At 41.2% G+C, this 14011-nt stretch overlaps 1 long non-coding RNA gene across 10 annotated transcripts in view; it reads right to left on the bottom strand.

Annotated features, from left to right (window-relative positions):
* Window positions 1-11974, bottom strand: part of LOC121933550 — a 49305-nt gene extending 37331 nt beyond the window's left edge. For 4 of the 10 annotated variants that reach the window (XR_006104544.1, XR_006104550.1, XR_006104551.1 and 1 more), the window contains exon 1: window positions 10188-11964. This is a non-coding gene — a long non-coding RNA (uncharacterized LOC121933550). Of the gene's footprint in view, window positions 1-10187 lie in introns of all 10 variants that reach the window. The other 6 variants (XR_006104548.1, XR_006104547.1, XR_006104545.1 and 3 more) reach the window with 5 other exon arrangements.
* Between the last annotated feature and the right edge of the window lie 2037 nt (window positions 11975-14011).

Below are 14011 nucleotides of genomic sequence, written 5' to 3'. Positions count from 1 at the left end.
GTTATTTGTTAGGCATGCTCTGAATTGCTATGATTTAGCAGTGAGCTGTTTTTTCTTTTGAATGAAAGGAAAGGGAAGGAAGGAAGGAAGGAAGGAAGGAAGGAAGGAAGGGAGGGAGGGTTATATGTGGGCTCAAAAAAGCAATGCAACACAGAAGTTAGAATCTCTCTGTTCCAAACACTTGCAAAACCCTCCTTGTAAATTCCCATCTATTGTGAGTAAAGCTGTAGGTAGGCATTTCTGTCAAAGAATAAATTTATTAAGACCAACAAAAAGAAAAGATACATAATCTTTTTTGCAGAGCCAGTGCGGTGTAATGGTTTGAGCATCAAACTGTACTTTGGAGACCAGGCTTTGAACCCATGGAAACCCGCTGGCTGACCTTCGGCAAGTCACACTCTCTCAGCCTCAAAGGAAGGCAAAAGCAACCCCTTTCCAAACAAATCTTACCAAGAAAACCTCATGAGAGGTTGGCTTTAGGGTCGCCATAAGGAAGACCTGATCTGAAGGCACACAACAACACAACAAAACTAAGGAAATGGTTGACGCTTTACTGCCAATGGCAAAAGAGATTTAAAAGCCCATAATATAAGCCATGCTCAGCATATGCCCAGTTTTGGTTTAAAAGGGATATGGTTCCTTCTGTTTTGCAGAAATGCTTCGGTTCTTCTATCAAAGTAGCATGGCTGCTGAGCTTAAACTTATCATCATTTGAAAAAGTATATTTTTATAATAATAGTAATAATAATTAAAAATAATAATAAAAGCTGCTCTCTTTGCCCTTTTATCTCTAGCCTCTGTATTAAAAGCAGCCACGTTCTGAGATTCTGCCGCTGAGCGTTTTATCCATTTCCCCTCGGACATGCAAAAGGAAAACTGAAATGTGAAAACGCAAAGACTTACAAAGGACAAAATTCAGATGGAAGGAGCCAAAATTATTAAACATTGTGGCCGCACTACCAGTGCGCATTTGCAATATGAAAAACGTGTCGCTTTCTAGTCGTGGAAATAATAATAAGGAAAATAAATGGGTCTAGGGTTTATTTTTAAGAACTGCACGCTGGGCGGCATCTTCCTGACATCTTCCAACAGAATCTGGGCATTTCTGTTGCATAACTGTACAAAACATGGCCATCACTGCAAACCAAGTGAAGGGTTGTTGTTTTCTTAAGTCTTCGACATTCATGAACAGGGTCTGATAGCAGGCTGAACTCGGCATTTTCTTTAATGACACAGTGCTTGCAAGACTAAGGAACCCGGGATTAAACCCCAAACAAGCGACTAAACAAGCGTCTTGCAAAAACATACAGAGGCAGCAACAGAACAGCAAGAAGTTTGCATGGCATTCGAACTGAATTCACCAATAATGAGTGAACTATTCCCAAACTACATACATCAAACTTATTCTTTCTATCTTATTTCAGTGTCCGAAGTATGATCCTATCAGCGGAACATGTCAACATTTTATTGCATTTGGCTCAAAATCTTTTGTACCTGTTTAGCTTGACTTGAAAATCCACTAGAAACTGACATTTTCTATGTCTAAACAGTTTTCTTCAACATGGCTTTAGCTAACTGAGGTCTTATGATCCGACCACTTTTTCTCCCTGAGTTGCTATAACTGCTTAAACCTTTAAAGAAAGAAGACTTGAAATGAGGAATGAACATGCCTTGCAAGACTGGCTTTTGAAACTCTACTAATGTATATCTCTTGCTTCCATCGGTAGGATGTTTGCAAGAGACCTTCCCATGGGTTATTTTCTAATGTAGGGTTTATCAAAAGATTGTGATTTGGGGGGAAAATGAACTTCTTTTTAGTTGTAGATATAGTAATTTCTATGCAGGGGGTTCCCTAAAACTTAAAAATCATTGCAAGGGCCCCTCCAGGGTTAAAACAGAAAGGCTATTTCAACTGAATAAGTAGGTCTCTGGGATCTAAAATACCAACTAAAGCTATGAAACAGTAGTTTGGGGGAGTTTTCATTAATGGAGTTGTTTTACTAGATTGTGTGCACGCTTTAATGGGAATATTGGTTTAGTTGACGGACTAATTAACTAAAACAGACGACTTTTCATCTGTAGGGTTGCAAATTAAAGATACTATATGTTTGTTTTGGAGCCTGTTTTGCAGCACGGATGATGACAGGATACCAAAAGAAATCTTAGAAGAGGAAGAAAAATGGAGATGTGGATTGTCCGCGATTCTGTGCGATTTCAGGAGGTCCTAAGAAAGACATTGGCTGAGTGTGTCTTTCGAAATATTAAGTTGTAATTTCACTTCCATTTCGATTCAGTGTCTGAAAAGGAGGCCCCTGATGACTTCGGAGACTGGGGATAATATGCCAGTCTATTCCATTGATCGATCAATTAATTGGCAAAAAAAAGGGCAGCTGATTAATTGACTCAAAAAGTCTTTAATTGGTTGGCAGCGTTCTGGGAAGGCATATGCATGGATATAGCTAAATTAAGCTAATGGGGATAGGAGCAAGTTCATAAGTGTTTTAAAAGAAGTGGATGCATGCCTCCAGATGAAGAGTATCAGAAACTTTTCCCCCTTCATTCTGTGTTTTTCCACAGATATCTTTACAGATATCTGAAAAGAGATATCATCATCCCCATTCAATTTAGCCCAGTCAAAGCAGGGATCTTAAAGGAGAAGATTGATTTGTGTCATTATTATTATTATTATTATTATTATTATTATTATTAATACTTTTCAGTGCTAAATTTAATACTGGGAACAGAAAAGCATATGGAGAAAAGAAAAGGGAACAAGTGAGATATTAAACATGTTAGGTCTCCTCCTTGAGACATAAATGTGATCATTGCTCTGAGAGTAGCTCTTCCTCATTCATTTTAGGTGTCCCCTTCTTAGAGAAAGAAATGAGAACATAATGATAATGACAAGGTTGTTAATACATAGTGGATCTGGGACTGCTGTTTTCAGACGGTCAGCTATATATCCCTGTGTGCTCTGGAGGTTTTGTATATGGGCTTCTCCCCATAGGACCATTAAAGGTCTGCAGCGTGATCCAAATGCCATGCCTTTGTTTAGGCAAGGCTTAACGTCGGGCCTAGGAAATAATAAAACGGTCCATTGAATTCAGCTGAGTTCCTTTTTTCCTGAGCATCCGCTCCTAATGTTGACGCATCTGGGGGAATCGCAAGGAATTATACTTTCAAAACTCTTTTTTGTTGTTGTTTTAAAAAAACATATTTTTTTTCCATATTTGATTTTATGCTTTGAAGCAATTGTGTCCCTTAATAAGGAATTTTGCTGCCTGAGAAAAAAAGAAATAAGAAGTGACCGTAAACATTTAATGGCCAATATTTCACTGCCATCATGAGCTTTAAAAAACTGAACTCACTAAACTTGCTTGATTTTCCAAATTGGCATAAAAAGACCACCAAAAAAAGAAGATAAAATGAAACAATGGATAAATGAAACCATTGGAGTAATTGGAATTAATTCATTGAAACAAAATGTCTGGTCAAAGAGAGGAAACGATCCATACAATCTGACTGTATCTTTTAACATATATGGACCTCATTTTCCCCAATATGTTTACATTATGATTCTTTGCAATTGGGTTTCTTTCACACTTTTGTCAGTCAGGAAAGGAAACCATGAAAACAGTTCTTCTAGGAGGCTTGAAGGAGTTGGATTGATTGATTTTAGCACAGTGAATCTGGTCTTCCATTCCTTTAATGAAATGGGTATCAAGGCATTGCTTCAGAAAACTGAATTGAAATTAAAATATTCCAATGGAAGGACTGAAAGCCGGAAAGCGTACCGTTTCCATACATTTTATTAATGGGAAGGGGAGATAAACAGTTAAAAGGCTTGAAATGTTGCAGAAAATTAGCATCTGAAAGTCAGGTGGGTATCATTCCTTCCCCTCAAGACAACGATCTTTTTAGGAACTAAGGTTTCCTTATGGGGAAAAAACATGGCATCTTTAGCTGCATCTGCTCAAATAAGAGATCGCCTTTGCTTCTTTTCCATTGCTACTAGTCCTCTTTTCCAGAATATTTAAACTGAAAATGGACACTCCACAAAAAGGAGGAAGAAACAGACATTGTTTTGTATTGTGCCACCTTTGTCTTGTAATGCGGCTATTTGTGCGCATGGGTGTGTGTGTGCGCGCACATGCATCCATACTGTTTGGCCATGCATTTTATATGCATACGCATGCATGGTGCATATGCATTGCCACAAATGAAGGTACTTGCATCTCTACAGTGTTATTATATGTGCCCAGAATTGTACACAGGGACTATCTGACACCTTGATTCATTACATGGTAGAGGTGTATTAATTGACACTTGATCAATAAATTAATTGATTACACTATCGATCAGCTTTCTGTAATAATTTAGCAAATATCCAACATGAAATTTGGAGTATTTGGGCAAATGTGTGTGTTGCATGCACCTGTATTGGAGGACCAATGCAACCTTTGTGCGATGGAAGGAATACCCTTAAAAACCAGATATGATCATAACTTCTTTTTAGAGTAGCATCACTAAGTGCAAACCTCTTCCTTTCACATCTCTCCACTGTGTTTCTCCTTCTTCCAGTTCCAAATTAACAACCCAGTGTCCAAAATTGGGATGCAAGAAGGAGACCCCTTGAAAGGCAGTATTGCCTCGTCCAAGGTTGCAACTTTGGTGCAACTACTTCCAAGTAAATAATACATAGGGAAAGCATCTGAAGACCCATCATCCACACTTTATTGAGAGGTTAAACATCGAAAGGTGGCTTAACATTCTGCTTTAAGGTGAAAAGACTCGACTAATTGATTACAGGACCTATCAGAAATAAATCAATATCTCTAAAATAAAGCCTACCCAACATGGACAAATATGTGGGACCAGGTTTTGCAAATGGGAGGGAAGCTCCAAATTTGATCCCAATTTTCTCCCTTCAGTTTTTCTACCCCTTTTCCTTGACTGCATTTAAAACGTGGGTTTCTCTCCCGATCATTCACACCTCCTTCTTCTAACCCTCCTTGAAATTAATGTCAGGGCTGCAGGAGTTAATGAAACTTGGCTCTTCCCTGACCTTTTGGGTCAGAGTCTTCCCTATCTCCAGTCTCAAGAATTAGGCAAAAAGGTTATAAGATTAGTTGAGGGGGTCGAACTGTAGGGTCCCTCCCTGCCCTTTGCCTTACACTTAAACATATTGCTCTAATCATGTTTTAGTGGGATGGTTGGTTTTCTTTCCCTCTTTAAAAGGCAATATGATGCTCAGTTATCTAGTTCCTTCTGAATCTAGATTTTTTGCACCAGAGACTGGCAGCAGTTAAACCAAGAAGCCAACATTTTCAACCAAGGGTGCTGCAAAACAACATCAGGGGTGTCCCTAATAACATCCCAAAGCCAGATAAATGTCCCTTGCTCCCCAAAATAGAGTCTGTTGGTTTGTATAGAGAGAAGGGGTTGAGGTCCAGTTTGGACCAAGGTCCAAAAATGGCACTGAAAGACTTTCTCTCCAAATTCCAGCCAAGGAGGCAGTAGGTTGAGCCACTGCATTTTGGAAAACTAAAAGGTTACACAGGGGTTTAAAAGGCTTGTTTTCAGCTTTCTCTGTCCAGCATCCAGACTCTACTATTCTACCTGTCCTTCCCTTCTTGCATAAAGACACAGTTCAGGACACCAATTATTTTATTACTACTACTACTACTATTGTTGTTGTTGTTGTTGTTATTTAGTCATGCATTATTATGAACTATTAATCATTTACATTATTATTATTATCATGTAATGCATAATTATTAATAATTACCCATTTATATTATTATTATTTAATGCATAAGTATTAATAACTAGCCATTTAGTTTATGCTTATGATTATTGTCTAATGCATTGTTAATAATAATTAGTCATTTATATTACCATTATATTTATTATTATTTAATGCATTATTATGAATAATTAGCAATTTACATTATGATTATTATCTAATGCATTATTATCAACAGTCATTTGTTTTATTATTATTATTATGTAATGCAGTATTATTAACAATTAGCCATTTATTTTATGATTATTATTTAATGCATTATTATTGATAGCCATTTATGTTACTATTATTGTAATTATTATGTAATGCATTATTATTATTAATTAGCCATTTAGATTATGATTATTATTTAATGCATTATTATTAATAGTCATTTATGTTACTATTATTGTCATTATTATGTAACACATTATTAGTAACAATTAGTCATTTAGATTATCATAATGATTATTGTGTAATGCATTATTCATAACAATTAATAATTTATATTATTATTGTTATTATTATGTAATGCATTATTAGCAATAATTATCCATTAGATTATGATTGTTATGCAATGCATTAATATTCATAGTCATTTATATTACAATTATTGCCACTATTACTTAATGCACTATTGCTAATGATTAGTCATTTATATTACTGTTATTGTTATTATTGTACAATGCATTGCAATTAATAATTTGTAATTTGTATTGTTACTATTATTAATATTATGTATTGTATTGTCAATAATAATAACTATCAGTTTGCACTACATTTATTAATATCGTTATGAAATGCATTATGATTAATAATTAGGCATTTATACTACTATTATTAGTATGCATTTTGAGGATGCTTGGCTAAGGTGATGGATAGATAGATAGATAGATAGATAGACAGAAATGTATTAATTCTATTTCTGACTGTGGCGTCTTTAGGATCTCCTCTCTTTTGGGTTGATTTTCCTATTTATTCGCCCAGTCTTCCTCCTCTGCCCACCCCATAAATCAGCTGATCCCAGAAACCTCCTTCTGTTGTTATTGTTGTTGTTGTTGTTGTTGTGTGCCTTCAAGCCATTCCTGACTTACGAGGGCCCTAAGGAGAACCTATCAGGGGATATTTTTCCCTCCCTTTGGCAAGACTCCTTCGGTTTGGGAGGCTCGCCCTTGCCTTCCCCTGAGGCTGAGAGAGTGTTACCCAGAGGGTTTCGTGGCTGGGTCAGGATTCGAACCCTGGACTCCGGAATCCAACGTTATTTCGAAGGAGAGAAAAGTTCACGTGTTCAGCTTTCAAGGTTTTCAAGCTTTCTCTCCCCCTCCAAAAGGAGAAAAAGAACAACAAAAGGAGAAGTGCCTAGTGGTCAAGGATTTCCCTTTACACAGATCTCCTAAAACCACCAATATATATATGTGTGTGTGGTGTGTGTGTGTGTGTGTGTGTGTGGATAGCTCTGTCTCTCACATACATACAAATACACATATAATACACACACACACACCTTCCATCCTGGAGTCTCTTACAGCAATCCACCCCAGTTCCTTTATTCCACCCTAAATCTGCCATAACAAACACACTTTTCATTCCCAATTCGGAACAACAGAAGCGACTGATCACTTGGGAAGGGAGGGAGGAATTAAACCGAATTAAACATCTGTTGGAAAGGCTGTGGTTGCCTTGCTTTTTGGCCACTTGGGCTCCTCTGCCTTTCTATTCTGTGGAGGCGAGGGAGCCAGATCGACCCCTTTTATCCCAGCCCACCTGAAACTAAAAAGTGTATCTGGACAGATGGAGAAGGCAATGATAGATGCACACCTACATGGGCACCAAAATGGTGTCTCTCACACACACAATGAGAGAGAGAGTGTGTGAGATGTACAGAAATACTGCTGGGGTCGCTCACACAAATATATAGCTTTTCACACCTATATAGTGTATCTTTGTGTTAAAGGAGAGAGAAACACAGAGTGCTAGAGTTTCTCTCTCTCTCTCTCACACACACACACACACACACACACACACACACAGAAATACACTTAGCTTGCTCACTCTTTTGCACACCCAAATGTAGCTTTGTGTGTGTCTCACACACCCAGAAAGAGAAATGCAACTTGTTATAGATCTCTCCCACTCATACACACTCACATACACAGAAATACAACCCCTTTCCTCCCTCTCTCAAACACACAGGAGAATACAATTCTCTCTCCATCTCCTACACACAGAGAGACACACACAGACCCACAAGTCCAGGGCCAGAGAGAAATCTAGCCAGCTTGCTCTGTCATATAAACAAATAGACACACTCGATTCGGGGCTAGTCTTCCTTGGAGTAGCTCCGTTCAACCGAAGGGATTTCCCTTTGACTCGCCCTCGGATGGCTCTACTCTCAGAGGGATTCCTGAACAGAAAGGCCACCTGGGAACACACAAACACAACTCCACACACACACACACACACACACCTCCAGCTCTAAGGTCATCCAAAAGGAAGCCCAGCAGCTCCCTTTGCAAAAACCTTTTGCAAAACCTGGGAAGGCGCCTGTCTCTGTGCATTCGTCCCTCTTCCCTGGGTTTTGGTTTTGCATTTCTTGATACGCAAGGAATGAAATCCAACGTTTCCCCTTCAAGGCGGGATCGACCCGATCTCTAAGGCTTTGGAGGCTCTCCTTCCAAGGGGATCTCTCTCTCTATCCCCCCTTCTCTCTCTCCTTCTCCTCCTTTTTCTTCTCCTCCTTCTTGCCACTCCAGAGGAGCCCCTAATCGCTCCGTATCGATTTCGCTAACTCTTTTCATCCCGCTGAAGACACATCTGAAAACGCTGCTGCCCGGGATCTGCTCTTTGCTTTATAAACACTAATAAAATGATTTAGCTCCTCGCTTCTCTCCTCTTCTCTTATCCCCCCCCCTTTCTTTTCCTTCACTTCTCTTTCCCGTGCCCTCCATCACTCTCCTGGCAGTGAAGGGAGGAAAGGAAAAGGAAAAGGAAAGGAAAGAAAAGAGAAAAGAAAAGAAAAGAAACGAGGAAGGGAGGAGAAGAGGAAAGGAAAGGGGAAGGGATAAGGAAAAGCAAAAGAAAGGGAAGGGAAGAAAAAGCAAAGAAAAAGGGAAGAGAAGAAGAGAAACGGAATGGAAGAGAGGTGGAAGGGAAGAGAAGAGAATGAGAAATGGAAGAGAAGAGAAGAGAAAGGGAAGGGGAAAGAAGTGAAAGGAAAAAAGGAGAAGAGAATAGAAAGGGAAAGGAAGAAAAAAGGAAGAGAAGGGAAGAGGAAGGAAGAGGAAGAGAAGGGAAGGGGAAAGAAGTGAAAGGGAAAAGAAAGGAGAAGAGAAATGAATGGGAAAGAGAAATGAATGGGAAAGAGAAAGGGAAGGGAAGAGGAAGAGAAAAGGAAGAGAAGAGAAAGGGAAGGAAAGGAAAGGGAAAGGGAAAGGAAGGAAGGAAGAGAAGAGAAGAGAAAGGGAAGTGAGGGAAGGGAAGAGAAGAGAAAAGTAAGATAAGAGAAAGGGAAGAGAAAGAAAGAAAGAAAGAGAAAGGAAGAGAAGAAGAGAGGGGGAGGAATCATTGGGGTCACCTGGCTATTTGCGGGTGGCGGGTAAATATTTAGCCGGACCAATCGATCCAGCCCCATGGCATCGGGGGCAAAGCAAGGAAAGCTGCCTGAGGGCGAAACAGGGGTCTCCTTCATGCCCCCCTCCCCTGTCAAAGGGCCAGTTTGTGCAGAAGGGAGGGGGTCTCCTCGGGAGTAAAGCTGGCTGCTTGCCCCGCTAAACTCCGAGGGATTTACTCTCGAAAGGAGGGCGAAAGTGGCTGAAGTCTGCGAGATTGGAGGGGGGAAGCCTGTCCTCTCCTGGGTCGGGTTTGTTTTGGGTGAAGGGGGGGGGGTCATCAGGACTCTTTGTATCCAAACTCCTACTCCGCAGCATGGGTCCGTGCTCACGTGCCATTTCTCCACGTGAAAGTGACATTTGCGGGTCCTCTCTGGCTGCAAAGCTGAAGCCCTGTTTGGTGGTCCATTCACACGAGAGTCCTGACCCTCTCTCTCTGGTTTAGCCTTCTCTATTGGTGCGACAACCAACTACAATTCCCAAGATTCCCCTACCAGTGAGCCAGGGCAGTTAACACAGTCTCAAACCGGATCATTTCCGCAATGCGGGTGTAGCCTATAGGTGTCTCTTTCCCTTGCTTTCAAATAGTCCTGAGGCAAGAAAAGAATGGGAGCAAAGCACGAGTCAGCAAGGCCAGGATTTCAGTATGGCATATACACACACAACCATATAGACACGTGTTTGTCCACAGAGAGGGGATTTCTCCCATCCTGGGCGCTGAAAACAAATCCTTATAGAGAAATAATGCGACTTTTGGGGGAAGTTTTATGGCAAGGTTTGGGAGTTTCTCATACCTTCGTGTCTCTTGCTGCAAAAGTCCCCGGGAAAAAGGTCATGTGAAGCGGACCAAAACGGGAAACTGTGAGGAAAGAGAAAGCAAAGTTGTGACCCAGACAAAGCTAAGACGCGTTCAAACTCTCTTACTAAAGGGGAGTTTGCAACCTTGTTGCAACCTTATTGCAACCTTACACGAAAGTGAAGACTTGTTCCTAGACACGGGTCTGCAGCCTTCAAATTCCTGGCAGAATCGGGGCCACACAGGACTGCGTCCAGATTGCAGAATTAATCCGGTTTGAGACCGCTTTAACTGCCCTTGCTGAATGCTAGGGAATTCTGGAAAGTGTAGCTTTCTGAGACATTTAGCCTTCTCTGGTGCTACAGAAACAATGCGGGTTTGGATCGCTTTAACTGGCCTGGGAAGTGGAGTTTGTTGGGGGTAACGAAGCTCTCTGAGAGAGAAGGCTAAATGTCTCACGAAGTTACAGATCCCATAATTCCATAGCACTGGACCATGGCAGGTTTCCAAGTGGATTATTTCTGCAGTGTGGATGCAACCTTAAGAGGGGAAAGAAAGACATCGAAATCGGCCTCACTCCATTGCAGAAATTGTAGTTTATTGCGGCCCCAGAACAATCCCAGAAAGAAGGCTCAATGTCTCCCAGAACTACAGTTCCCAGAATCCCTTAGCATTGAGCCAGGGCAGTTCAATCGGTCTCAAACTGAATTATTTCCGCAGTGGGTTTAGGACCATCAGTGAAAGGGTCTAAAACCGGGTTATTTCGGCAGTCTGGATGCATTAGTAGAAACACTGCAAAAATATTGTTGTGTGTCTTTCCAATAAATCCAGGCACTAGATCTCCCAAAATGACAGACGCGTGTCTGATCAAACATAAAGAAGGTGATCATCTAGAACAAAAATAAGTATTCTTCCATCCTTCCCATCCTTCAAAAGAGGTTTTGGGTTTTGTTTTGCATAGGAATAATTCCTCTTTCTATCTGACTTTGTGAGGTCGTGTGAACGCTTCATTCCTGAACACGTGTCTGTTGTGCTCTTTAATCGTGTGAGTGCTCTCTCTCTCTGTGTTTCTTTCAATCCAGGTAAAATAGAAGGTGGAAAATCTGTATTTATCATGTCTTCTTTTAAAGGAAAAGAAATAAGGGGTCTCTTTCTGCTCAGGTCTGGATATTTAAATCCATTATTATTATTATTATTATTATTATTATCATCATCATCATCATCATTATTATGTAAGAGACACTTTTTTGTTGCTCTGCAGAAGGGAAGGGGGGATGAAAGAGGAAGAGATAGAAAGAGAGAGAAAGAAGGAAGGAGGTCTATCTTTCCACGAATGCAATCCCTGAATTGTCGTCCCTTGACCAGCCGCATCCAACAATTTAATTAGAGCACTTTCTGGCCTGAGAAAGAAGGGTGTCGGAGGGGTGTGCTTGTGTCTTTGTGTCTTTGTGTATGTGTGGAATCTGCCCAGCATTGATTGTCTTCGGGGGAAGACAGGCCCGAAACGTCGCACAAGTTTGTCCCCTTGAAAGAGCACCTAGATCCCCGCCATTGAAAGGCGCTGATCCGAAAAGACAGAAGGGACAAGGGAAGAAATCGATTGCCCGGGACCTTCTCCGTCCCTTTCACACCATTCAATGACACACACACAACACACACACAACACACACACACACACAGCCTGCTCCCACTGTTCCTCCGAAGACAAAACCACAGCTCCTTGGAAGATTTTGAAAAAAAGAAAGAGGAGGAGGAAGAGGAAGAGGAAGAGGAGGAAGAAAAAAGAGGAAGAAAAGGAGGAGGAGGAGGAGAGGAAGAAGAAAACGAGGAGGAAAAAGAAGAATTGGAAGAAAAGGAGAGGAGGAGAAGGAAGGAGAGAAGAAGGAAGAGGGAGAAGAGGAGGAAGAGGAAAAAAAGGAGGAGGAGGAGGAAGAAAAGGAAGAAGAAGAAAAGGAAAGGAGGAGGAAAAAGAGGAAGAGGAAAAAGAAGGAGGAGGGAGAAGAAGAGGAGGAGAAGGAGAAAGAAGAGGGGGAGGAAGAAGAAAAAGAGGAGGAGGAGGAGGAGGAGGAGGAGAGAAGAGGAATTTAGAAAAGACTCCCAGGTTACTTTGACGTTACTGAGCTTCAAAGGGTCGTTGAATGAAGGGGGACGAAATCAGATTAAGGCTTTCTTCAGTTGCAAAAGTGACAAGAGGGACTCAGGCAAAGCAAGAGAGGGTCGCCTTTATTTTTTCCCAGCGAGGTTAAGATTTATGGAGGGTGGGTTTGGGGGGTGTTAGGACAAACCCTCCCTTCTGATGCAACTGATGCATTTCGGCTCCTAACTCCGGTCCAAGTCTGGAAAGGCTGAGAGAGTGTGACTGGATGGGGAGGAAGAGAGGAGAGGCTGAAAGAGGGACATCCTCTCTCTCCTTTTCCCCCATCTGACTTTTTAGGTCTTCTTTCTCCACCAGCTTTCTGGGCAGAGTTAGGAGAAGGGTTGGTGGTGGTCCCTCTTGGAGACATGGCTCCATTATATTCCTAAAGGAATGAGATGCTATTACAGTTCCCATGTGCAAGTCACACTCTCTCAGCCTCAGAGGATGGCAATGGCAAACCCCCCTTTCTGGATAAACTTGTCAGTCAAAACCTATGACAGGGTCACCATTAAAAAATATGACTGGGAGGCACACCACAACAAACTAACAATTCCCATCCTCTCATAACAAGAAAGGCTCAGGAGGAGGCAAACCTATGACATGTACCATAATTTAACATTGCATTAAATTGGCAGCCATCTGGGAAGGCTGCTTGGAACACCTTGAGGACTAGCAACCCCTCTCTCTCTCTCTCTCTCTCTTGGAAAAACAAGGAGGAAAAAATACAAGGAGCTGAAGGACTTCAAAGGAAAACATTGAGCTGAAGGTTATTTCCATCAGTATCTCCATCTCCATAATTAACTCTCCTGGAAGATGTTCTCCAGAAGTTGTAAGAAGGAGTCATAGTTTACATGCCTCTAATCTTAAGGTATGAGGAACCAATGGAGATGACCAATGGTCATCTTTATTCCTCCTGATCAATCCCTTGGCCTCTCTTTCTTCCCTCTTCTAAAACATACCTCCAAAAAGTCCACCTTCCAGCCCCTTCTCCATTGAGTTTTGAACCATTGTCTGAAGGTGGTCCAAACCCATCTCTCCATTTCATCCTTCCTAGGAAAACCTCCCACTAAGGCTCTTTAAACTGGCCCAGTAAAGATGCTGGAAAGACCTTCCAGTCCTAGAAGGTTTGGAGAGGAAGGAATGAATAAAAGAGAGATCTCTTTTTCTGTCCTCCTCCACGGTCCTTTGGCCACCTGAGAATGGCACCTTGCCACCAAAGACTTTATGGCTATTATTATTATTATTATTATTATTATTATTATTATTATTATTAAAAAAGCAAACACAGAGGAATAAAAAGAAAGGGAGAGAAGGAAGGGAAGAGAAAAAGGATACCTGGATGAATCACACAAACACAAACACACACAAGATGAGGACTCACTTCTGGACATAACAAGTCAAAGCGACCTTCCAAAGATTGGGGTGCTTCTGTCTCTCCATTCAATGACCCCCTCAATGTTTATGGTGTGTGTTGTGTGTGTGTGTGTTTGTGTGTGTGTGAAGTTACCTCTTAAACACACACAAACACATACCCATAACAACAACAATAATAATAATAATAATGAGGAGGAGGAGGAGGAGGAGTGCCCCAAGAATTGAGAGAAAAATGGGGGGGTCCCTTTGCACCAGAGAGGAAGGAAAGAGCAGAGAGAGAAGAGGAAGGGAGGAAGACACGTCAAACGTTG

The sequence above is a fragment of the Sceloporus undulatus genome, chromosome 6 (assembly GCF_019175285.1).
Source record: "Sceloporus undulatus isolate JIND9_A2432 ecotype Alabama chromosome 6, SceUnd_v1.1, whole genome shotgun sequence".
Classification (NCBI taxonomy): domain Eukaryota; kingdom Metazoa; phylum Chordata; class Lepidosauria; order Squamata; family Phrynosomatidae; genus Sceloporus; species Sceloporus undulatus.
This window is presented reverse-complemented; position numbering and strand designations above follow the sequence as displayed.